We start from the raw sequence: 24,568 nt of genomic DNA, 5'->3' as shown, positions 1-24,568 counted from the left end.
GCAAATAATTGAATGAATAAGTTAAAATGTGCCCTCGTTTTGTGGGAAAACTAGAACAGTAAAATGCTGCAGCACTAAATCTCTGCTGAACAAAGTGGCTGTGGTGGAGTCTCTTCTCTTACACTCTGCCTAGGGTAGCCCCTGCCTGTTCCTTCAGACCTTGCCTTTGGCACCAGGAATTGATGTTAAATAGTTAGTGCAGCAGACGTGAAGAATACTATTTTTATGAAAAATTTATGGTGCTTTTTTTTTTTCTTTGGAATCCTGTCAAAATTGTTTTGGCCAACTTCAGAGTTTCTCCACCCAGCTCTGTATAAATTTGAGCCTGATAATTTTTCAGCAAATAAAATAAAGTCATTTAGGACAGCAAGGTCTAAGATGATGAGCAGAAAGTCACCCAAGTAAAATGGGGAGTTGGATAGAACTGTACAGGCCTCCTACGCTTTCTGACTCTGCCTTGTGCCAAAGAATGGAATCTTGAAATGTGGAATGGTGGGCAGAAATCATCTCTTTTTGGTCATACGTTGAGTCAACAAATTCTGAGTGGCCACATAATCAGAAGCAGGGGACAGCAAAGTGGGTGATATGTGGCATATAGGACCTGCCCAAGACTGGAAGAGAAGTCTCCTGGAAATCAGAGCCATATGACAGTTGATGAAAATGTCACTCAGGGTTTCACACCAGAACTATCCCAGTGATGCCTATAGCCCAAAGTAGGTCTCTCAGCCCTATCTGACTTTCTGGGGAGGGATCAGCCACCCCAAGTGCTTGGGCAAACTGGGTATATTTTGATATCTTGCACATGCTGTGTCGTGGGAGATCTACAGCCATTGAGTCTGTACATCCTGGACATAGGATCTGAGAAGATGCTGATGAAGGTCTGCATGGAAAGTTCAAGGAAAGAGAAGGCAATGATGGCCACTCCTAACTAGCTCAACAAAGCACTCTACCAACCACCCAATTTCAGGGAGCAAAGAAAAATCATAAATGCTTTTCCTTGCTTCCATCATCCACCAGAGAACATGTTCTTAGGAGTTAGCAGGGCTTTAACACTGCACTTTCTGTGCACTAACCCACAGACCTCCCAATGAGGTTATTATTCCCAAAAGCTTGGTATCCAATCTCTCACCAGCCCTGTTCTCCCTTGTCTGGGTTTCACCTTCTTACTGAAACTCATTCATGAAAGGGTGTACTGAAATCAATTCCATTTCATGTCTCAGACTGGACAGGTTTGTTCTCTAGTGAAGACAGTCTCCAGAATTCACCATCCACTCTATATGCTCCTTTTCCTCTCTTACTTACATGCACACACCAGGTGACATACCTGGCACCTTTCCCAACAGTTTGAAAGTTGTGGATTATTGATCTGGCTCTGGCTGAGGCTTGTAATCCACCTTTCCAACAATGTTTGCATTATCTCTGTGTCAGTGCGCACATTTTTTAGCAAACTCAAGCTTATCGTGGCAAGTCTTGTCCCTAAATATAATAGAGTCCTTTCTCACAAAAATTCCCTCAAGAAATTCTCTGATTCCCTGTCCCCACCATCTCTCTGGCTTATTGCTTGAGCCAGAGTTTACCATAGAAAGCATCATAGATCACCCCAGCTCTGAAACTATAAATATTATATATATGTAAATATATATATATCTCAACTTAATACATACATTCAGTACATAATACATAAATCTAGTACTTAATACATAAATCTAGTACATAAATCTAGAAACATCCCAGTAATCAAATTAAGACTGACAATGGTTGAATTCTCAGCAAGTCCTTCTTGATGGACACTTTATACATATTGGCCTCCTTCAACTACACAGCAGCAACAGCTCCTGGGTTGCTGTTCATGAAAGTATGGGCTCATAGCTTAACTAAAAATTAACAATGATTCATCATACTCATCCCTTTCAGCAGTCAAGGAGTATGTTGGTTATGCTGGTCATATTATTTTGGTTGTGATGAGGGGAGGGGGAAGACTAGTCTTGTGCACCATTTTTCCCAAAAGACATGAAGCCTGTGTAAATGTTACCTTTGGTTTTATAATTGCTTAAACATGGTTCAAACAGGAAAGGAAGGAAAGGACTTTTTCCTGCTTTCTTATCATCTTCTCAACAAAAAGTTTGAAACAGTTTTGTTGTGAGGCATCCCTTGAGCCCAAGCATTCTGGCTAGCACAGCAGAACGCTGCTAAGATGCTTCATTTATAAAGTGATTTATCAGCTGTGCTGTGGTGTAGCAGTGAACAGGGGATCTACCACTAGAAGCAGCACATTTCTTGAATGCCTCAAGGACCAAAAAGTGTCCAATCCCCATGAAAATTGATGAGATTTGTTTCATTAGAGGTTATTTCACTCCGTTGTGGTCTGTCATCAGGGAATGGCTTCCACAGCTGCAGCAAGCAGCAGGTACCTAGTGCAGAAGGGGTGAATGATCCTCTATATTAACTGTCACGTTATCATTGTCATACAGAAGACACATTTTTCTCCATTAACAGTGCTGTAACTTGCAAAACATCCAGGGCTCCATTTTGATTCCTTTTCTCTGTTGATAAAATGCAAACAATTTTTCTTTCCTGTGTATGCACACATGGCTATTTACTACTGCTTCCTGCGCCCATCAGCAACAAAATTCTTGCTGTTTCATCAGTAAGAAAGTCTAAAACAATTTACAGAGCATAACCCTCTCTGTGAGAAATCTGAATTATGTGCCCAGTAGAGCCTTCAGCTACTTGCATCAGTATTTTTTTCTCAACCAGTCTCTGAGATAGTTATCTACACTTTCATTACCCCAAGATGACACTAATGCCATTCATCACTGACTGGTCTGCCTGATAAAGCTAAGCATAAACCCAGGCTGATGCAGAATGTGACTGGCAGTTTTCATAAGAAAAGCAAAAGCCAGGAGCACATATCACCTCCCTAGAAAGAACTGCACTTGGCTGCCAGTCAAATAGATGAATTTTAAAATCGTTACGTTTGATATGCTGTATTAAATTTTACATTATTTCATTATAGTCTATATCACTTTCTCCTCATGTTCCTGAATGTCTTTGACAGTTATCTGTCAAATCACGGGAGCTGATGTCCATTTGCAGAGTAAAACCTTGTACATTGGCAATGAGTAGGAAAAAACACTTCCAGGGAAAGCACCTTCATAAGGAAGTGGAGGAAGAAGGGTAGGACACAGAATCAGGATCTTGCTTTAAATCTGGGAGCAGGGTAGTGCCTAAGAGCTGCTGCCCCATAACACAACTTGCCTTTTAAGATGCAGAATTCTGAAGGAAAAAATGCTTTTTTTCATGTTGTACAGTGTGTGGGAAACAAGATTAAGCAGTGGATTTATTTGGGAGGTAAGATATGGAAAACTGAATACAAACTGAATATACTAACACAGTCACCACAGGAGCTGGTGGCTTATTTTGGTTAATTCAATTATCTCAACTTTAATTAGTTCCTACTTAATTTTTACTACAGCTGTGCCACAGATTTGTGTATTGACAGACTCAGTCACATCCTAGTCATTGTCATGAAAATTGAGGCTTCAGGGGCTAGGTACATCTTGAACTTTTGCACCAAATTTGGCTGAGATATTTCCGGTGAATGTACAAACAACCAACACATTTTGAAGGCAGGTTATTACCCAATTCAGGAACAACTGCTGGCCAGGACAACTGAAAGAGGCAAGATTTTCTGAAACAAGAGGAAAGCTGCTCAATGGTAGAAATGTTTTGCTTTTAAATTGTCATAACCTTTTGACATTTTAAAATGTAAAATAGTGATCTCTAGAAATAGCATTGCTACTCTCTATATTGACATACAGTTTCTGGGAAAAAAAGGTAGAAATATCAAAAATTATCCAAAACAAAAGGAAATATTTTCTGTTCAATTCAAATGCATTATTTGAGTCATTTAAATTATTTTATTTGCCTAAATTCCTGATAATCCTAAATGCCTTGCCCTATCCTCTTACCCTCTTCTTCAGAGTCAGCAAATTTGCCATCACGTTCATTTGTTGTCCAGCTCAACTTGACACCATAAAGACATTCAAGGTAATAGAACACTGGCCTAAACTTTTGGTGATAATAAAAGTGAAATTACTATGAAATGCTGGCATTATCTTCAATTTGTCACAGGAGATGAAGGGTCATTCACTCAGAACCACTGTTATAAGCTGTCTGCCAATTCAAGCTATTGTATTGTATGGTCTGTACCCCTCCCCCATACAATTTGTTCACTTAATTTGAAATCCTGTGATCCTTTGCAATTTCATTTCTGCTTTCAATTACTTGACTTGTTCATTTTCCTGAGTAGCCACCTGAAATTGCACACAGTCTGCCTATATACATTTAAAACTTTTTTCCTTTACATTCTTTTTTCTTTTTATGCAATTTTTACTCGTTTCATCTGCACTTCTTTACTTCCTTCCAGTGTTTCCGTAATCCTAACCTCTTCTCATCTGGTTGTCTATTTATGTACCACTTGTTTGGCTTCACAATTCCCTGAACTGTCTTTCTTTCAAATTAAAAAAAAAAGGGAGGGAAAGGGGAAAGGGGAAAGGGGAAAGGGGAAAGGGGAAAGGGGAAAGGGGAAAGGGGAAAGGGGAAAGGGGAAAGGGGAAAGGGGAAAGGGGAAAGGGGAAAGGGGAAAGGGGAAAGGGGAAAGGGGAAAGGGGAAAGGGGAAAGGGGAAAGGGGAAAGGGGAAAGGGGAAAGGGGAAAGGGGAAAGGGGAAAGGGGAAAGGGGAAAGGGGAAAGGAAAGGAAAGGAAAGGAAAGGAAAGGAAAGGAAAGGAAAGGAAAGGAAAGGAAAGGAAAGGAAAGGAAAGGAAAGGAAAGGAAAGGAAAGGAAAGGAAAGGAAAGGAAAGGAAAGGAACATTTGCTGGTCTTGAACCCCATTCTCTTTAATGGCAGATAATTCTCTTACCTTCTTTGCACCATCTGTTCCTGCCCAATTCCAAGCAAAATTGTAGTACACTGGCTGCATCATCATGAAAAGATCACTGAAGACATCTGCTCATTAAGCAGAGGTGGTCAGAAGAGCAAATGAGACATGAGACTGCAGTGGGGAGGGACTACAGAATAACATTCTTTGGATTTCTGGATATGCTGAGAATTTTTTGATCACACTGGATGTGTCTATGCAGAGAAGAGCTTTGGAAAGCAGCCAGCTGCTGGAACACTTTCCAGGAGACTATGGGGTCCAGATGCATCCAGGCCTGTGTGGGCTGAGAGAGGCTGTAGAGTAGTCATTTTTTTTCATAGTGGGACTGCATATATTTTAGCTTCCTAGAAACAGTTTTGCAGCCATTCATAGCTCAGTCACTTTCCAGCTTCACTTCTCACATACTCCAGTTCTTCTGTCCTCCTGCCTGGGCTCTGGAAGCTTTCAATGCCTGCTGTCATCACATTTCAAGACACACTAACTTGAAATGAGACAAATTTCTCTAAGCATTTAATTCACCTGTCATTCACAGGTAATTCACCTGTGAGATAGTCATAAGTCACTTCCTAGTTTGAAAAGACACAGAGGTGAGGTAAAACCATTCTCAATTTTTCAAAGCAGCACAGTGGCAACATTCCCACAATGAAAAAGGCAAGAACCTGGACTTAAATTATTTTGTTTTTATATATCATCCAACTTAATGGAAGCAGATATTCCATTGTTTAAGATAATAAGTGCAATAAAAATATGTACTAACATCATGTAACATGGGCCCCAAAGCCTTTTCAGTCATACTAAAGACAAATTGGTTTGCTTAAATTTGTTCTGTGGGAGTTTTTTATCTTTGTAAGAACTGCAGTAATTTCAATATTGCAAATATCTTGTTACATAAAATAATTTCTTTAGTTTCTTGTTTAAGTTGTTGGGAGCAGAATACAAGGGTTGAACCAGTGATAGCAGTGGCTCTGAAAAAAATGTGTTGCTTTGAGTGTCACTCTGTGCTGAGCTTAAATCAGACACACACACATCCCCAAACTCCCGTGCAGACATTAAATCACTTTCTGTAGGAATGTCAGAGCAAATTAGCACCAACTGCCAGGTTCCTTCCTAGAGCAGATAGTGAGGTAGAGCCAAAAACAGGGCAGGCTGAGGGTTAGGACTCTCAGCCAGGACAGAGCACGCTGATTCTTGAGATTTCAATTAGCAGTTAATTACTGCCCACTTGTGGCAAAATGACAGGGGCTTGCTTAGAAGCAACCTGCAGAGAGACAGGAGATACCCAGCTGGAACTGCACCAGGTCTCTGAAATTTAATGACAACATGATGGTTTCCCTTGCCTTCTTCTATCAGGGAATATGCACTCAGCAAAGCTAGAAGAAAGGTGCATATCTGGAAGACACCAAGCTATATAAAACATGCTTCTGCTGCAGAGATTGAAACAGTTAAGTGTTTTGTGCTGTGCCAGTACATCACAAGGTAAATAAAATCCTGCAAAGTAGGGAAGCTTACAGCAAAGAATCTCCACAAAATATTACCATGAAAATCCCAATACAAAAAAGTGGTTTTGTCTCTTATTTACAACGTAAGATTGAATTCATCCTGAATTGGATAAGTTAATTGTGGGCTAATAGATAATCTGCTAACAAATATTGTTTCCCAAATAGTGGGTTAATATTTCTTCCAGTCAGCACATAGGGATGAATGTTCTATCTCTTTATATATATGACTAAACCTAAAGCAATTTTATCAGCTTAATATTACACAAGTGCTTTAGGATAGTTATACTAGCTTCTCCCTGCAAATCAGGAGCTTTAAAGCTCTAAAAGCAAGGCTTGTAGAATATAAAAAATTTTACAGCCTGAAATATTTAACAGTTTTATGAAATGAGCAGCCATTGCAGACTGATTTGTTGTTTTAAAACCTGCTTCATGAGATCCTGCTATTTGCAGCAGAGTACATCAAGTACCTTTCAATTCAGAGGCTTGAGGAGGCTACAGCCTGGAAAACTCCAAGGGTAGGAGCAAGATCAGTGAAGGGAGGGGTATGGCATTATATCACTCTTAGAATATTCCATCTGTTATACATAGCTCAGCTCAGCAAGAGCAGTTTTCCAGAGTAGTTGCTATGACTTTTCACAGAGTCAGAGAATATCTTGAGTTGGAAGGGACCCACAAGGATCATCGAGACCAACTCCTGGCCTTGCACAGGACCATCCCCAAGAGCCACACCACGTGACCGGGAGCATTGTCCCAACACTTTCTGAACTCTGTCAGGCTTGGCCTGACACCTCCCTGGGGAACTGTTGGAACTCAAAATGTCCCTCAGACATTTTCGGGGGTTCCGGGCCCTGGTCAGAGGCAGCTGAGACCCTGGCAGGCAGCTGGAAACAGCTGTGATTTTGAGTTTGAGCCATGGAAGGAGTTACCAACTTTGAAGGTGGAACAAGCAGTCACAAAGGGTTAGATAGTATAGTAGAAGTAGTTACAAAGTAGAGGGAAGAATTTTTTAGTATTGTACAAGAGGGTTTTAACACCTGTACAGGTGGGTTTTTACTTTGTACATGGGGGTCAGAAGTTTTAAGATGGAGGAATGTAGGCTGGTCCTGTTCCTCCTCTTTCTTCTTCCTTAGCTCCATGTTATTGATGATGTTGGCACTTATGGATTGGTTTAGAGTAGAAAAGCACCATTTAACATAGGTAGTAGGTATTGGGGAAAAACTGTAAACATGTAATACGTAATATATCATATAAAAGATAGCAGCAGCCCTGGGCAGGGAGAGAGAAGAAGAAGAAGACAGCAGACAGAGAGGGTGTCAGGGTGTGTGTGTGCCTCTGCCTGAGCTGCTGAGCAAACCGCAGTAGCCAGAGAAGACAATCTTTTAGAGAACTAGCAATAAACTGCCTTGAGACCGAACAACAAGAGGATGCAGGATTTATTTTGGAAGCACGGGTTGGAGGAGAGACTTCACCACCACACAGAGCCCCTGAACCAGGCCGGGGTTCCGACAGGGAACCTCTTCAAGCACTCTTTAAAAGCCATGAATTAGATCTTCTTGTTTTGTTCCTCATCTTACAATAGGGAAACTAGAGCATGAAACAATTAGCAAGCCCACTTTCAAAGGTTTTGAGCATACCTGCTCCAGGTAAAGTGAATGGGATCTCTGCAAAACAGACCATAAATGGTTAAGTCTGAAGTCATAGTTGCCTGCTGTATTGGCAACAGGAAGAGAATCTGTATCTCCTGTCCCCAAATTTTTGCTTTAACCAGCAGTTGTCGTACTTGTAATAGCAGGTTTTTTTATATTCCTTGAGAAATGGAAAGATTTGGCTTGTGACACTAATTTAATAAAAGATGTGGATCTTCTTTGATCACATGCCTAGTTCCCCTTTGGCAGAAAAAAGGAAACCTTCCCAACAGTTCTTCAATGAGAGAGTACACATTTATTAGGGACCATTCCTAAAATTCTTAGCCAGATAACATTACGCTGTGCCCACATTATATCTGCCTCATCTACCTTTTTGTCTTGTCTGTCAGCAATTAACAGCTAAGCCAAGTGTATTTTCTTCAATTCAATTCAGAGCAAAATAGGTCTTTAAAAATCTACACAGGGAGAATGCAAGGTATTCATGTACTACAGTGATAAGTGTAGTACAAATTAATTAGGAAACTGCTTTGCAGCTATGAGGCTAGTCCTAGTCCTTACCGCTTATATGAACTCTGCTTTCTGAGACATTTGACCATAAAAATGAGGATTTGCAAACTCCTGTGGCATAAGCTACCCTTGTGGAACCTCCGTTAATTTTTATGTGCTGAAACAGCAAGGGAGAGCTAGCTGCTGGAGTGTTAGGCAACAGTCAGTCACAAAGAACTGTTGTTTAGGGAAAATATAAATTAATGAACTCTAAGTGAAAATAATGGTGAAAAATAATGGAATAGAATATTGGATAGTCAATATTCTCTAGGAATCACTGAAGCAATACCTAGCATTTTATGATAAGACAAGATAAAATATCTGAAAATAATGAGCCATAATAATGGATCCCAGCTGTAATGAAAATATCACTGACTATCCCATTCCAGTCCTATTTGGCATTGGCTATGACTTGGAAATGATAAAAAGAAGATGTTACATTAAATAGAAAGTGTTGGACAAATGATGATCTATAGGCAATGCAATCTGAATTTGGTCTGATGGTACTTTCCAAGCTCATTGCCATAGAAGAGATCACATTCAGTGAGCCCATGAGACTGAAACTTGAGGACTTGAATCTGGACTTGAGGATGAAATGGATCCCAGTGGGAGAGGAAAAGAATCCTGTTCTTGCCAATGAGAAAACCTATTGCCAGATTTCAGCTGCAAGAGAACAAGATTGATTGTGCCAGAATGAGGAAGGTGCAGAGCCACAACTAATCTTCAGTGGAATATTTCTGATTTGCTAAAGGAAACTTAAGGACTCAAGTACAGACTTCACAGGATTGAACTGCTTTATGGATGAAAATCTCTGCAATAGATTTTAAGAAAAAAAGTATCAAGCTTTTCTTTTTCTTTTGTGTGAAGATCTAACTTTATAGAGACAGAAATCATAGTAATTTGGGTGCAAATGTGCCTGGACATAATAAGATGAGATTTTTTTCCTACCAGGTACTAACTGAAAAGAAATAAAATTTTTTTTACCTAAAGTAATGAGGCCACTGTAGAAAAAATGGCTATAGAAAATTAAGTCAAGCAGAATGATCGGCAATTAACTTGATCTAAACAAAATGAAACAATAAAGGTAAATCTGTAATAGATATTCTTTAAGGCAAAAGAGAAAACTTTAATTAAAGAAAAGGAATGTAAAGTTGACTGTATCAAGAAACTATTGAGAGTGCACCTAGAATTTTATTAGGAGAGATACTTTTTTTAAAAAATATGCAAAATCTGAATCTTGGATGAAAAAAGACAGAACAGTTCCAGGCCTGCAGACATCAAAATAATATCAATAAAATCACAAAGAATAAACTTACAGGAAGACTCTGTTTAGAAAAGCTATTTCTAGTAGATGTGTGAATGTGATTGAAATATTTTATTAGATACTGACAAAGCCTTAACCATAATTTTGCACAAATCCACAGTTCCTACCACAAACTATTTTCTAATCAGGTAAGCAAAGATAAACTTGGTGGATGATCTTTTGAGGAGAGGCTAGGAAAGCTCAATTTGTTTATTAAATAAAAGACTGAGTGAGAATCCAAGAGCATTTTGCAAGATTGTCTGAGAGCAAACCAGAATTTAAAAGAAGAAAAAAAAAACAAACCCAAACAAAAAAACAACTTGTCAAAGGGAAAAACATCGTCCATAAATAAATTTACATTAGAAATGTGAAGCCAGTTTCTACTCATAAGCATAAAAGTGAGAATAACTTCCCTGTGGGGGTTCAGAGGCATAAAATCTGTGTTTATGACAGTGATCATGATTTTCAGTATCAAAAGGTGGAAGTCTTTGAATAAGATGAAGAAATGCCCTCTAACTTCTCTATTCCTGAGTTTTCTGATGTTCCTGATACTGTATAGTTTTTCCTGTGACTAATTTGCACTGATCTTTATCAATTACTTGTCCAGCATGGGACAAACTGAGAAAAAAACCTGCCACTTTAACATACTTCATAACTAGCCTATAAATATATTTCATTGACATTGTAAGGCCGAGAATTTCTCAAGGGTCAGAACAATAGGCATTTCTGAAGATAGTGAGCACAGTCAGTGCTGCTGTAGAGAAATAAAGTAGGGGGGAAACCAATATTAAAAAAAAGTGTTGAAAAAACCATTATTTAATACCAACCTTGCTGCTTCGGTTCACAAGCCAGATACTAATTGGTCATTATAACAAGTTAGTTCATCATTATCTAGTATTTCTTACATCTTCTTCAGAAGCATCTAGCCTTACTCAATTTCTAGCAAAAGAATACCAGTTTTAGGTGATTCTTTGAAGTACCTTGTTAGAGCACATTTTATATAGTTTCTCCATCATCTTTGTTTAGAGGGAGGAGAGATGAGACTCTTCTGTATATCAGCTGGAAAATTACAGAATGGTAAGGGATTGCAGTAGTTAATATTGAAGACAATAGTGAAATAGTGACAAAGAAATCAGGCTGGAGCCTGATGTTTCTGGGGGTTTGTTGTGGGGGTTTTTTATTTAATTTTTTTTCCGTCATTTATACATGTCACTTTCTTGCTCTGGCGCAAAAGTTTAGGTTCCCATGGTGCACAGGTGTAATTATTAGTAGCTATGCAAAACATAAAGCCATGGAGAATGAGAGTGAAATATAAGAAAAAAGAGAAAAAAAATTAAAAATCAACAATGAACATGATTTCCCCTCTACATCCTTCTGGAATTGCAGCAGCTGTATGAGATAAAGTCAATTATTCACCAAACTAAACTATAAAAGGGTAGCCTTAACTCAACACCTACAAATAAAAAGTTAGTAAATAATGGACAAAGTAATTCAGAACAGTGTGAGTATGAAAAAAAGTAGAAATAATTTCAGTGTATGTAGCTTCTGCAACAGTCAATACTTTTTTGTATTTGAACATTTTAGAGTTCCAGATGGGTTTCTGCCTTAGTTTTGATACATTTTCTCCACTTAAATTCAAAGCACAAGCTTTCCTATGACTTGATGATATACTTAAGAAAGATATCATATGCTTAACTGAGATACTGAGAACCTACATTTCTTCTTAAATATAAAGCACAAATCTCAGAATTTAAATACCAATTTTCCAGAAACAATTCATTTAGACCTGATTAAAAAAAAAAAACAAACATACTGAAAAAACCAAAAACACAAACAAACAAACCACTATCAACCAAATAAACAAGGAAAAGCAAAACCACTGACAGCATGGTCTAAGACAGTTTTAAAGAAAATACTCTATGTTGAAAAATACTAAAAAGAAGTTAGAACTAGAAATGACTGCAATAAGATATGGGCTCATTTTTTGCTGAATAAAAAATAAAGCACAGCCTGGAAATGATAACTGACTCTGAATTATGTCCTTTTTATGTGTGCAATGAACCAATTCATTATTCATATAAAATGGTGGGAGAAAAATCTGTCACTCATGTTGTCTGTGTGACAGCAAAATATCTTCTTACAAATAATAGGAAGCATTATGATGAACAAATAATTCACACAGAAACTTCGAGAAATCTAAATCTGAAACGCCTGTGAGCATGATTTCAAAGGGTTTTATTTTTGATACACCAGAGTATACTGGAAGGTATTCAGGTGAATGCATGTCTCTCTATTTGGATTCTAAAAATGTTAAGCATTTCCAAAAAGGGCTTTGTTTGTTGTATTTTTTTTAATGGGGGAACTGTCATATGCCTCACCCTTCACAGTGTTTCTCATAACAGACTAATCTGTGACTCAAGAAAAGGCGTTAATGCATTTTCATTGTCTTTTTAATGATACAAGAATTCGTTGTGGCACTTTAGAATATATATATTTCTATAAATATCTGCATTTCTTTTTTCAAAGCTATAAATAACTGCATTCCTTTCTTCAAAACTTATAAAGCCAGGATAAAGCTAGGACACCAGTCCTATGTGGTTCTCTTCTTCTCTTTAAGTGATATGTTGCTGATGAATCAAGCACCCTCAGCCCCACTGATGACCCTTGTCTCTAAGAAGATATCCAGTTGCTTCTTTCTTCCCTGAGATATAAAACAGAAATATAATTTCCCTTTTTGAAATATAAAACAGAAGGGAATCATGTGGCAACTGTTGTGGACTATAAAAAGTATGCTACAAAGACTCTTCTGAGAGCTGGTTGAGAGCTGTTGTCTTAAATTATTACTTTTACACACCAATGACAGTAGTGTTTATGTTAAAAGAAACTTCAGAGCTCTTAGTTGTTCTGAACACAAAAAAAAAAATAATTAAAATATGCACCAAAAAATACTATAATAAAATGTCTTGACTCATTTGGGAATGGTATTATTTGATGGATACATTTTTCTGTACACTTTGGCAAACTCACAAGAGATTTGATTTTTCTTTATGTAAAAATAAAAACAACAAAAAAAACCCAAAAAAAAACATCTCCTGAAGATTTCTTAAGCCAGTAGCTATTGCATTGAGAATTAAAGATGCAGGCAATGTTTTTTAGATTCACAGAAGCAATTGGTTAGAGCAAGAAGAAATCTAAAACTATAAGAAATCTATAACTATTTGATAAAAATTAAGAGAGCGTTGATGAAATTACTGTTACAATGAATGAGATAAATTGGGATAATTATTATCTATTTTGAGGTTAAAATGCAGGAGAGCAAGAACCTAAAGAAATAAACCTTAACCAAAAGAAGGTAACATAAATTTCCCATGGATATGACACAGTTTCTATGGGATTCCACTGGGAGTTGAACACAGTAAAGCAAAGGTTACAATCATAACTCAAATGGAAGCTTCCACTGATTAAAGAGGAAAGGCGTGGCTGGTGTTCAATAACCTTGACGAAGACATTTTAAAACAGGTTGACCCCACTGAATTTTTTGGTATATTTTTCTGTGAAGAATTTACATGCTTGGCACTTCTCCAGAAAATGAAGGCAAGGGACTCTCAGCAGTGGACATGCTCAGTTCATTGATGTCTGAACCATACACATGTACTAAAAATGAACAGTATCCTAACTCCAACCCCAGCTGCAGCATGAGCCCTACACAAAGCCCCAAGCCGTCGCACAGCCAAAACATTTCACAGTAGTTCTCAGTGCAGCTTATACTCCTGCAGCCACGTTCCATCCCGACTCCATCTGCAGCCCTCAGCTCCCTTTTGTAGCACATGAAGTGCAAATTGCTATTAGTAGTGGTTATAGACTCCAGGACTGATGTTGACTTGTCTTGAGCTGGGTTTAGCTTGTATAAACTGTGATAGCAATAGTATGGCAACTATGTAACTGTTCCCTAAATTGGTTTTGATTTCATTTAATTTTGTGCAACGATGTGGTTAATGGTTATTGTTAATAACAATACCCAGTAGCTGTGCTCTGTGGCAGAAATCATAGAATAAAATGCGCTGTGGAAGAGCACCAACACCAGTAGATATCAGAGGTCCCCTACAGCAAACACAAATCACAATGGCTGCCACTGGTCACAGTAGGAGTGCAGCCTTGCAAATCAGGGACAACAAAGACAACTGAAACAGAATTGACAAGCAAGGAAAGGAAAGAGCATATACACACATATGTATCATGTCAGGAAACAAGAGATTAATAACCCCTTAGGAGACTGCAGCACTAAGAAAGGTGTCACTGTGACCAGTAACACACCTCTTCTGGGCAATGCCTCCAGGGCCCCAATGACTCTTCATCTCCTTCTGGAAGAACTCTGAAGTTGTGACATGGTGACTCAGAAAATGAGTAACCATAACATCAGTGAAACAACCAGGCAGGTAAGAGGAAATTTGGCCTTTGCAGGTGTCTTGGTGTGGAAGCAGGTTTTGAGGGTTTTTAAATTAATATTTTAATTGTGTTGTTAATAAGGTGGGTTTCTTTGGGTTTTTTCCTGTGTTCCTTTGGGTTATGACTGTTCTTATTATTGTGTCTGGGCTAATGATAACTATTTGTTTAATGTGTCAAAAATTTAATGAGACTAACAGTAACTTATTCTGTCTATATGTCAGTTGTGCTCCCTGTTTGACCATAACAGGATTTTAAGAGAAGTATGAAGAGGTGTACAGATCAGTTTTGTGATACAATGAAATCTTACTGTGGAATTAATCTTTTTTAAATGACAATGTAGGGATCAGCAACAAGGTTGATGTCCTCAGAGTAATGGTGTTAAGAGCATGATTCATTCAGAAAACACAACACTGACTTTAGGATAAGATGGATTGTATTAGATACATTACTGACTATATAAACTAGATAAACTCCATTGAGTATTAAGTCATAAGACTAGCTGTAAGTCCTGTACTGGAGATGCTCACATTTAGTCACAGGGATAGAACCCCTGAGACCACAGTGATCCATGTCCAGGAGCAGGCAGAGTTTTATTTGCATGGGACACTTCATCTGGTTGATGAAGGGAAAAAAATCAGCAATAGCTGCATGCAGAAAACTTTTGTTTTGCCTGAAAACTTTTGCTATTGGGATATTCCTTGTTTGCCCCTGTAGCAATAAGTTGAGGTGCTGTTAACCCCTACATTGGTTACCATTGGATGAACACACAATATTTTTCCGTAGGCAGGGCCATATGTATCTATGGCAAATTTTAAGCTCAGCCATTCCTCTCTTCTGAACAAAACAAAATTCAAGAGTGAAGTCTGGAAATTTTTTGTGGAAACAAATTTTAAGAGGAGAAAAATATACATCATGTTTGAATGCTAACTTTTTAGTCAGCCCTCCTAAAGACTGTAGGAGAACTTTGGCCTTGGTTTATTAAAACAGAACATATTGTTCACAAGCATCAGTAGAAATGCATGTGGAATAACAAACCATTCTTCTTTCATTAAACTTCTGGACACTGCCCACAAGATGAAAGTGAACCCTGCTATGATTAAAGACTTGTGACTCTGTGTGGATTGCTAATATAGCACCTAATGATTTGCTGTCTTTCCCAGTAGCATACCCCTAACAGACTCCTCACAGAAAATCACTAATTATATTAAAGAAGGGGCAGGACATCTTTCTGAGAATGGTAAGAGGGATGAGGACTTTTTTCAAATCCACATTTACAGTATGTGATACTGGATGCTCTTAAATCCTGCCAACAGGATAAGATTTAGATGTCTCAGAATTACATCTATTTTCTCCTTTAGAGAAAGAGGTCTCTGGACATGAATTTTATCAAATAGGAAACAAACTCTGGAAACACACATAGGATGCACTGGAGTCTATCACTCTGGTTTCTAAACTTGTACTTCCCATCCATAGGACCATGCCAAGCCATCTGACTTCATTTCATGAAGTGCAATTTCAAACTTTTTCAGCATTGTCCTGCTCTCTCTTGTCTCATTACTGTTCCACAGATGAGTTTGCAACAGTCATTTATGGAGGTTTTTTTTTAAATGGCAGCTTTAACAAGTTCTAAGTTGGACAGCTTTTATTTTCTTTCTTTTTTGGGAGGCAGGGAGGAATGAATTTGTGGAGGACTGTTAGGTCTTCCTGCATTGTTTTATATTTCATACAGGATGGCATTTAGTGCAGCCAAGCCAACATTTCTCTTTTTTTCCCTCTAGGGTCATTTTACCCTGAGTGTTTGACTGCAAATATTTGATACTTTTCTTAGTTAATTATCCATATTAGTTGGGTTTTTTTGTTTGTTTTTTTTTTCCACTTTTGACACCTAGATTCCACTGTAGGGAACATAGCGGACATCTATCCTCCCGCTTATCTCTGAGTTGAATACCTCTAACTCCTATGCCGCATGTTTCCTCAACAGTCCTTGATTCTAATCAGTTTCCAGCAGCTCATTTGTCTCTGATTTCAGTGATCATGTCCCAGTTCTTCCCTGCTGACACTTTCTGAACACATCTTCATGGGTATCTTATTTTCATTGAGTACTGTGATAGACTAGTTTTTATTCATTTACCGAGACACCTTCTGCTATCTTTGTGCGTAAGCAGAGATAAATTTAAATCAAACACAACAACACAGTCAGTGAAAACATAGGAAAGAATCCAATAGAACAAAATGCTAAATAAGCATAAAAAGATGGGGTTTTTAACAACAGTTTTCATATCCAGGTATGATTACCAAAATAACAGTTATATAAGATGTTGACTGGGTAAGAAAGATTTTTTTTCTATCAGAAAATAGGCCAGAAAAGTACAAAACACAAGAAATCAAAATAATTTCAGTCAACTTTTCCTTCACCAACTCATTTTTTTAACAAATCAAACACTAGAAAATAGTTACCGTCTTCCTTGCCCCAAAGTTATTAGTTGTAAATTTCCTATTATTGATCTATGAAAATTCCATTTCAGAATTGTTTTAGAAGAAGTTTGAAATCTTAATAATATAATAAATAAATAATAAATAAAAGGAAAATAATCTTATCTTTTATAACGTTCTCTCACTTTTTTCAATTTCCAATTCAACAAACTCTGATAACATTTTCCTGATAAAACCCAGGTTTCAAAGAACCATGCCTAATAAAGGAAACATTCTAGTGAAGGAAAATTAATTTGGAAACAAACTAAAGCTTAATCATTTATTACTCTGTACATATTTCTACATCCATGGTGATATCCAAGTGGGCACAAGGCACCAAGGGTACATTACCAGTCTCTATACTTAGTTTTTTGTCTATCCTGTGTCTTATGAAAATTATCCTGTCGTTTTATGAGAAAGAGTTCAAAGGCAAACACCTAACTCTTCAAGTTAGAGGTGAGCCTTGTCTTCTTAGGTAAATTTCATTTTTCCAGTGACGTAGGGTTGTCTTGAGTGGTTACACTCCCAAATATTCCTCTAGCCAGCTGACTAAAGGCAGTAGTCCTGCAGAATTCCAGCACCAAAAGAGAGGACTTGTCACACCATGATGCAGTTCTCAAAGCCTCAAACTTTTCCTCTGCTTTGAACCTAAGACAATTGCCTAGTAGCAAGACCATATCAGCAGTGAATCAGCAGGAGAGTGTCAGTTTTGTTAAATTACTGTTATAGAGTAAAGACTAAGATTGCTGTTACCGTCCTATATTTTTGAGGTAAGTGATGGTTCTGTTCATATTTTTTTCTGAAAGTCTGTCCCAAGTGAGAAAGCATTTTTTTTAAACCAAAAAGACATAAAGTGTCCATTAAAATATTTCAGCTTTGATGCTATTTTTCTTCTTCTTCATAGTTTTTCTTTTGAGTAAAAGTTTCAGTGCTTTTAAAAAACAATAAAGTTTCCAGTTTTCACTGCAAATAAGATTTTAAAAAGTGAAATGAGGGGGCAAAGGATATTATTTCTAAGAAAAAGTGTTTCTCTAGCAGAGTCCAAAAAGGAGCTGTTCATTCTGCAGAAAAGCACACACAATGCCTGTGCTTAACAGAATGGAGTCCTGTTTTCCCTCAGAGAATTGCATTGTATTGAGTTCTGTCTGTGCTCAGTGGTAGCTCCATATAGCAGACAGATATCACTGCACTCAAATGGAGAAAATGAAGGTCATTTTCACTATTATTCTTTCCACCTTGAAGATTTCTCTACAATGAAAACAGTCCACTGTAGCTAACCCACTGCAAATTATTTTTTAAGAATAAGAGTTTAATTAAAACACTTATGAGAAATATCCCTGTTAACCTCTAAATATAGAGTCAAAACCTTGAAATAGCATTACTCAGTCCTTAACAGAGATCACTCTCATCACAGAATGAAAATAATTAGCAATACACCAGTGAGGAGCTAAGTACTTCCTTCAAAATGGATCTTGAAAGTACTCAGCCTATGTCAGGTGTGAGCCTTTCCCAGTTACACATTACATATGTAGCCTGTGTATTGTGGTGATTAGTTTGATAATGGCTACAGAAAGGGAAACCTAGGTAATTCAACTTGCAAATTCAGAGGTTAATCAGGACAGATTTAAAACACAGAGCCATAGGTCTCTGTTTTGAAAATAATCCTACAGCTGGTCCAGCATTTGAGATACCAGACCCAATCTCCACAAGCCAGGCAGTGACTCTGCATATGGGTGATAATTCCCAGGACCCAGGCATGCTGAGATGCCCACAATAGCCTGGATCTTACCCTGCTCTATCTGCATATTGCTGGACTGTCTAATCCAGAACTCATGGAGGTCAATAAACCCTAATAGAGTTCATCTGCTTTTTCAGTTTACAATTTCTTCAGAGGCCTCCGTTCCTGTAAATGTATTAATTAGATGCTGGTAATGGCAGATAGCCAAGCAAATGCTTTGCAGGCTGCGACTTACAACCAGATCTGCTCACGTGCTCACTCTCTGTCCCTTGTGGCTTCATGTGGGCACAAACTCCACAGTCAGATGCAGCAGAAGACTTCTGAATTAAGTCTAAATCAATCTATAGGGATTAGATAGCAAAGAATGGGCGCTGAATTTTCAGTGGGGCATTTCCATGGCACTAGTTATCTTTACGCATAATTTTCTACAACTATGTTTACTCTCAGTGAGTAAACTTCCAAATGATGTTTTACATCACAAACAACAGTCATAATCTAATTTCTTGTTGCAGAATAAGCAGCAGAAAATAAATTAATTGTGAGGATAGACAATAAACATTTTCTAACAAATAGGCATTGCAATAACATTTGGAATTCACAGACCTCTCCATGAAGAACCAGAGACTGCCAGCAGTTTGTTGTGCAGTCATAATCCTGATTACATGAGTCAAACTATTAACTCTTTTGGGTTGTAATTAATTTTGATTTTACTTATTGCTATTTACTGCAATTAATAATCAGAGCTGAAGAGAACATAGTATTTGAGAACAAAAGAAATTTCTTACAAGCCAGTTTATTAAAATCAGCAATTGAACTGACAAAAGATCAGCAGAGTTGTGACAGAGGCATGTAAAAGTCATCGTAATTCACTTCAGTGCCTCTAGGAGAGCTGCAAGTTTTAATCTTACAAATGCAACTTTTCACCCTAAAGCCTGAGACACCCATCTAATGTGTCAAAAAGGATTTCTCATCTTTCTCTAGAATCTTACATTCAGTGCAGACACTCACTTATTATGGAATGAACTCCTGCAGTCTCACAAGCATGCTTTCAGGTGTACTCATGGCTCTGCTGTCATCCCTGTGCTCTGCCACTGCCTCGTGACTCCTGCACACAATGGGTTTGGTACTCTGTCAGATTCCTTGCAGGCTGTTCACTTCCTTTCTTAATTGTTAATTGTGTCTCTTCTAATGACAATACTGTAGGCTGTTTTTTCGTATTTCATAATGTCTGGAACAAAAGCATTGTATGTGTATTAAAAAGAGAAATAACACCTCATTAAGATGATAAGAAAATCATATTGTGAATTATTATTAAAGCACCAGGCAGTAGCAGTACCAGATGATAACATAATTCTGTCCCATGGGGCTCATTACTTGAAGGTACAGCTGAAAAAGAGATATTACCTCTACAGAGGCACAGGTTTACCAGCATTGCTAGTTTGTCCTAGCATTATACATGAAATCCAGAGCACTGTTTCTGAGTGTCTTCAATGCCAGCCTGAGCAAAGCAGTGTTCTGCAGCTCACACAGTCCCTCAGTCCCAAGGCACCAGCAGGACACCATCACTGGTGGATAGCACAGCTTGAAAACCTTGATTTTTCTACCTTTCCTGTTCAAACTAAGATCAAATGGGAGTTAACACCATTTTTCAGTGAAGGAAGCATTTTTCAGGAAGAATGAACTTTCCCAAGGGACAAAATGACTTACAAGTTCTGCTCAAATTTAGTCTGTAGCCCCATAGCAATAAGAGGGAAGAACATGGAAATATTCAAGTGTTTGGATTTCTATTGCTTTTAAGATCCTAATATTTAAACATTTTAATATGCATAAACATGCATTAAAACTGAGGCAGAATAACATTTAGATATGTTATCTAGATAACATTTATTTTGATTTTCCTCCAGGCCCTATTTTTGTCTACTGGAAAATAAAAAGAGTAAAAATTTTGTTTCTAATGGTGTGGACAAAAAAAATATTTAAATAGACAATCCACTAATCATATGATCAAGAGCTTTTTCAGGCATCTTATTCAGTGATCTGTGTGAAATGCCACAAAAACATGAAAACCTGTGAACCAAGTGAAAAAGTAACATGCTAAATTTGTAGCAGTGCTCTAGCAGTGTACTTTTAAGGTGCCAAATAGGGAAAAGGGCAATGTGACAGAGTGAGTGAGCTGGAAGAGATAAAATGTTGTATTCCTGAGTCACACAGGACACAGTCCTCCGAGACTTTGGTCACCTCTTACAAAGGGTTGCACTTCTGCCTGACTTGAGCTCCCATTTATCTCAAGGACTGTTTTCAAACAGCCAGCACATCACTGCAATAAACCATCAGTCCCACACTCCTCCCTGTGTCTGCTTGGACTTAGCCAAGTTGAGCTGTCCCTGCAGCTCCTTGCAGTGTTGGCATTGCCTGGGGCTGTTTATCCTGCTGCTGCAAGTCCCACCCAAAGCATTTCACTGCCTCTGCCCCCAAAACCTCAGAGATGAGGATGTTTCCTATATCTGGTATCAGTATGACGACAAGAAACATGAGTATTATATCAATGAGTCAGCTATTCTCATTCTGTACACCATTCTTCTGAAAAATGCTTTTGCACAATATGATGCAGAGTTAAAAGGATGTGCACACCTGCTTAGGGATAACTTGCATTCAATGAACAGGACATATATATATATAGCATTTAAATACTAATATAAATGCTATAGCCATATATCAGTAAGGACTCAACTTTGTAATCATCCTTGCTGCTGAAAACAGCTAATAACTTAGAGATGGGAGCCATAAAAAGTCAGGAACTAATGGTGTGTGGTTAAATGTGGTGTTGTGTAGGGAGGAGATGAGTGGAAGAGCTTCAGTGTTTACAGAAGAGAAGTATTAACCTTTGTATTGGGAGAATGTCCAGAGTTATATCTATGAAAACAAACAATCAAAACATTATTGAAAAGGAGTGTCTGGAGCCCAGGAGAAGGTTTCATAATGAGTAAAGGATGAAGAAAAAGAATAAGGAATAAACTGAGGAATGAGTGGATTTCAAAACAGTAGGTGTATCCATATTATAAAAATACTAATAAAAATCCTATTCTTCTATTAAAATTAATTCTATTTATAGATATAATGATTGCTTACAGTTTATTAATAATATTTAAATTATTTTTCTCTGTTCACAAAACTCCTACAGATTCTCCGTAGGAGATAGATTTTAAATCACTATGATATACTAAATTTTTTAATACCAAGGACCTGTTGTACAAATGTATTTATTAGAGGTTTGTTATATGAAATGCTACAATCCCTGTATTGGTGGAATCAGACTCTTTGCAAGAGTCTCACTGAAGGTGGCAGAATTATGTGCGTGACTAAGTACATCACATTTCTGTGTTCTGCACTATGAGGGACTAAAACATGTCATGAGAAAAAAATCTGGATTTTTTGTCTGCTTATACCTGATTTTCCAATGCAAAACTAGATTGCTTTCTTTTTGTTTAGTTGCATGATTCATAATGCATTTTGAAGCTAACTTCCTTTTCATACAGTCATATAAAATGATAATCACAGAAGGCCCACTTTGGGCCTGCTATACCAATGTTTATATCAACATTTTCAGTTGTACTGGAGCCTAAGATTAAAATTTGCAAGTTCCCTTATGAAGTTGATACTAAAAAATAATTATAAATAAATATGCTTTAAAAAACAAAAAAAAAATTTAAAGTCTGTTGTGTTTCCAGAAGACTTCAACTAAATGTATACAATGGTCAGATATGTAAGCAGATGGGTGCCAATCACTACCTATGACATTCATTGATTGAAAAATAAATTAGATTTTTTTTTTAAAGTGCAGAGAATCACAACAATTAAATTCCTAACCCTCCAATCTGTGTTGAAAAACAGAGCAGTCTCTGATAATTGCTTATAACAGGAATGAGAAGTCAATCTGGCAAAATCTGCCATCTGGATGCCATGAGTACAGCCAAGCCAGGCACCTCCATTTGGGCTGGATGGGCCTTCCTGCCTTCTTGCACATCCTGAGCCTTCCTGGTGCTTTATACACAGGGTTTTTCATACACAGATTTGCCCTGGGTGGCGCAGGCAGGATGAAGAGGTGACCTGCAGCTCACATGACAGCCAAGGTACATCTGACGTGAGGTGATGAGAATGAAGAAGCCAAAAATCAGCTTTAGACACACAAAAAAAAGTACAAAAATATTATGAAAGCAAATGAGATGAGTCTTTTATATGGCGCCTTCAGAATGTCACTGATGATTTTCAGAGGGATGAATAGCATATTAAAAAAGTAAAGTTTGTAAGTATTAGAGGATTGGGGAAAATATTACTTGTGTAAACTATAACTGTGTAACTAAAACAAGATTCAGTTCAGCGAGGGTTTATCAACAGGTTGCACTGAAAACTGAGAGAACAGAGCAATTAGTTTGTCCTGTTAACTCAACCTAAGAAATTATTTATACTTTTGAAAACAGAGGGGATTTGGTAGAGCCATAAAATGTTAGGTTGCTATAAATAAAGGATTCTTCTCCTATAGGCCTAATTTTTTAAAAAATATGAAACATTTTCTAATCTCTATTTCCCATAAAGGGTAAAAATATCTTTCTTGTATTAAAGTCCCATGACTCCAAATTGAGTTTCAGTACATTTGAGAACCTCACTAGTGCTCTGTATTTTAGTGGAAACATATTTAATGCATCCCTTGATGTCATGAAGATGTAAATCTCAGTTAAAGGTTATAGTTTTAAATGGTAATACAACGTCTCTTTATTAAAAAGGTATTTTTCTGGTGATAACACATCCAAATAATTTGGCAGTTCCCTCTTTCCTGTCCACCTTCCTTCAAGGATGCACAAGTATGTCTGTTCCACAAATGTTAGATCATTCTCCAAGAAAGGGTGAAAAGATCAGTAGGCAAGGACAGCTACTTTTTTTCCTTGGAGCAACCAATGCAGAGAACTGTATATCTTAGTGTTAACATTCACAAAAAGGGAGTGTGCCAGCAAAAATTAATAATCAACTCATTTCCTTATAGAGTTTAAAAGGATTTAGGTACATTTCTGCCATATCATTTTATTAGAAGGCTTCTTGCAAGAAAATGTTTACATCTTAGATATTTTGCTTTGCAGGTAAGTAACTTCTAACAGATTAATTTTATCATTGATGGTGTCATTTCATATCAGGATAGTGGCATGTGTTTCTCCCTGTTCAGTATTAGCAGAACTTATTATAAACTATTATTGTGCAGCGCAAAATATTGTTTTTGTGAAACACATGTGTTACAGTGAGCTCATGGGCACCCTGTGCCCCCCTTCCCCCGGGACCCTGTGACTCTGATCAAGATAACCCCTGGAGCCCTCCTTCCTGCCCCAACGGGGTTGGCAGAGAGCCAGGAAAGCCCACCCTGTCCAAAACCTATATAGACTCCCTGACATTTCCTGTTCTTCCTCTTTTGCCCCGCTCTCCAATGGACACCACAGAATAAAGAGAGCTGTACCAACCTACCCTGGGGTAAGAGCCTCTTTTGAATACCTATCCCCTCTCCTGAGATTCCTCCCCTCACAGCCCCTTATCTCTGAGCTAGTCGGATTCTGTGGGGGGCTGTGAGACGGGGGGAAACTACACACATGGGTCTAAAGGAGATATAGGAGCTCTCTGCTCTTACGGAACTGAGGTTTTTGTGTTGTGGATTTGTTGGGGGGGGGTTTGTTTAAATATCAAATCTCATACAGATTTTAAGATTATATGCAATTTTGGGGTAGGGTGTGTATTGAGGGAGGTACTGGTTGATCTCTGAAAGCATGAGACCAATGGGACCACTGAGATTTGTGGGGATGAGGACAACTCCTAAGTGATGAAGAGCTAATGAAAGGAGTCCTTTAGTTCTACGCACGCTAAAACCTGTAGGCTGGGACAGAAGAAAAATGAGGCCCAACAGAAAACCTGGCTTCAAATTGGAACATCAAGAGAGCTT

At 37.8% G+C, this 24,568-nt stretch overlaps 1 long non-coding RNA gene across 5 annotated transcripts in view; it reads right to left on the bottom strand.

Moving 5' to 3' along the window:
- LOC140683751 (uncharacterized) overlaps positions 1-24,568 on the bottom strand; it is a 218,360-nt gene that overhangs the window by 52,442 nt on the left and 141,350 nt on the right. Inside the window, exon 1 of one of the 5 annotated variants that reach the window (XR_012055150.1) lies at positions 4,924-6,671. The exons of 3 other annotated variants lie outside the window; for them this stretch is intronic. This is a non-coding gene — a long non-coding RNA (uncharacterized lncRNA). Of the gene's footprint in view, positions 1-4,923; positions 6,672-24,568 lie in introns of those variants that run through there. One more of the 5 variants, XR_012055149.1, reaches the window with a different exon arrangement.

The sequence above is a fragment of the Taeniopygia guttata genome, chromosome 3, assembly GCF_048771995.1.
Source record: "Taeniopygia guttata chromosome 3, bTaeGut7.mat, whole genome shotgun sequence".
Taxonomy (NCBI): Eukaryota; Metazoa; Chordata; class Aves; order Passeriformes; family Estrildidae; genus Taeniopygia; species Taeniopygia guttata.
Note: the sequence above shows the minus strand (reverse complement) of the source record. Positions and strands in the feature narration are given on the sequence as shown.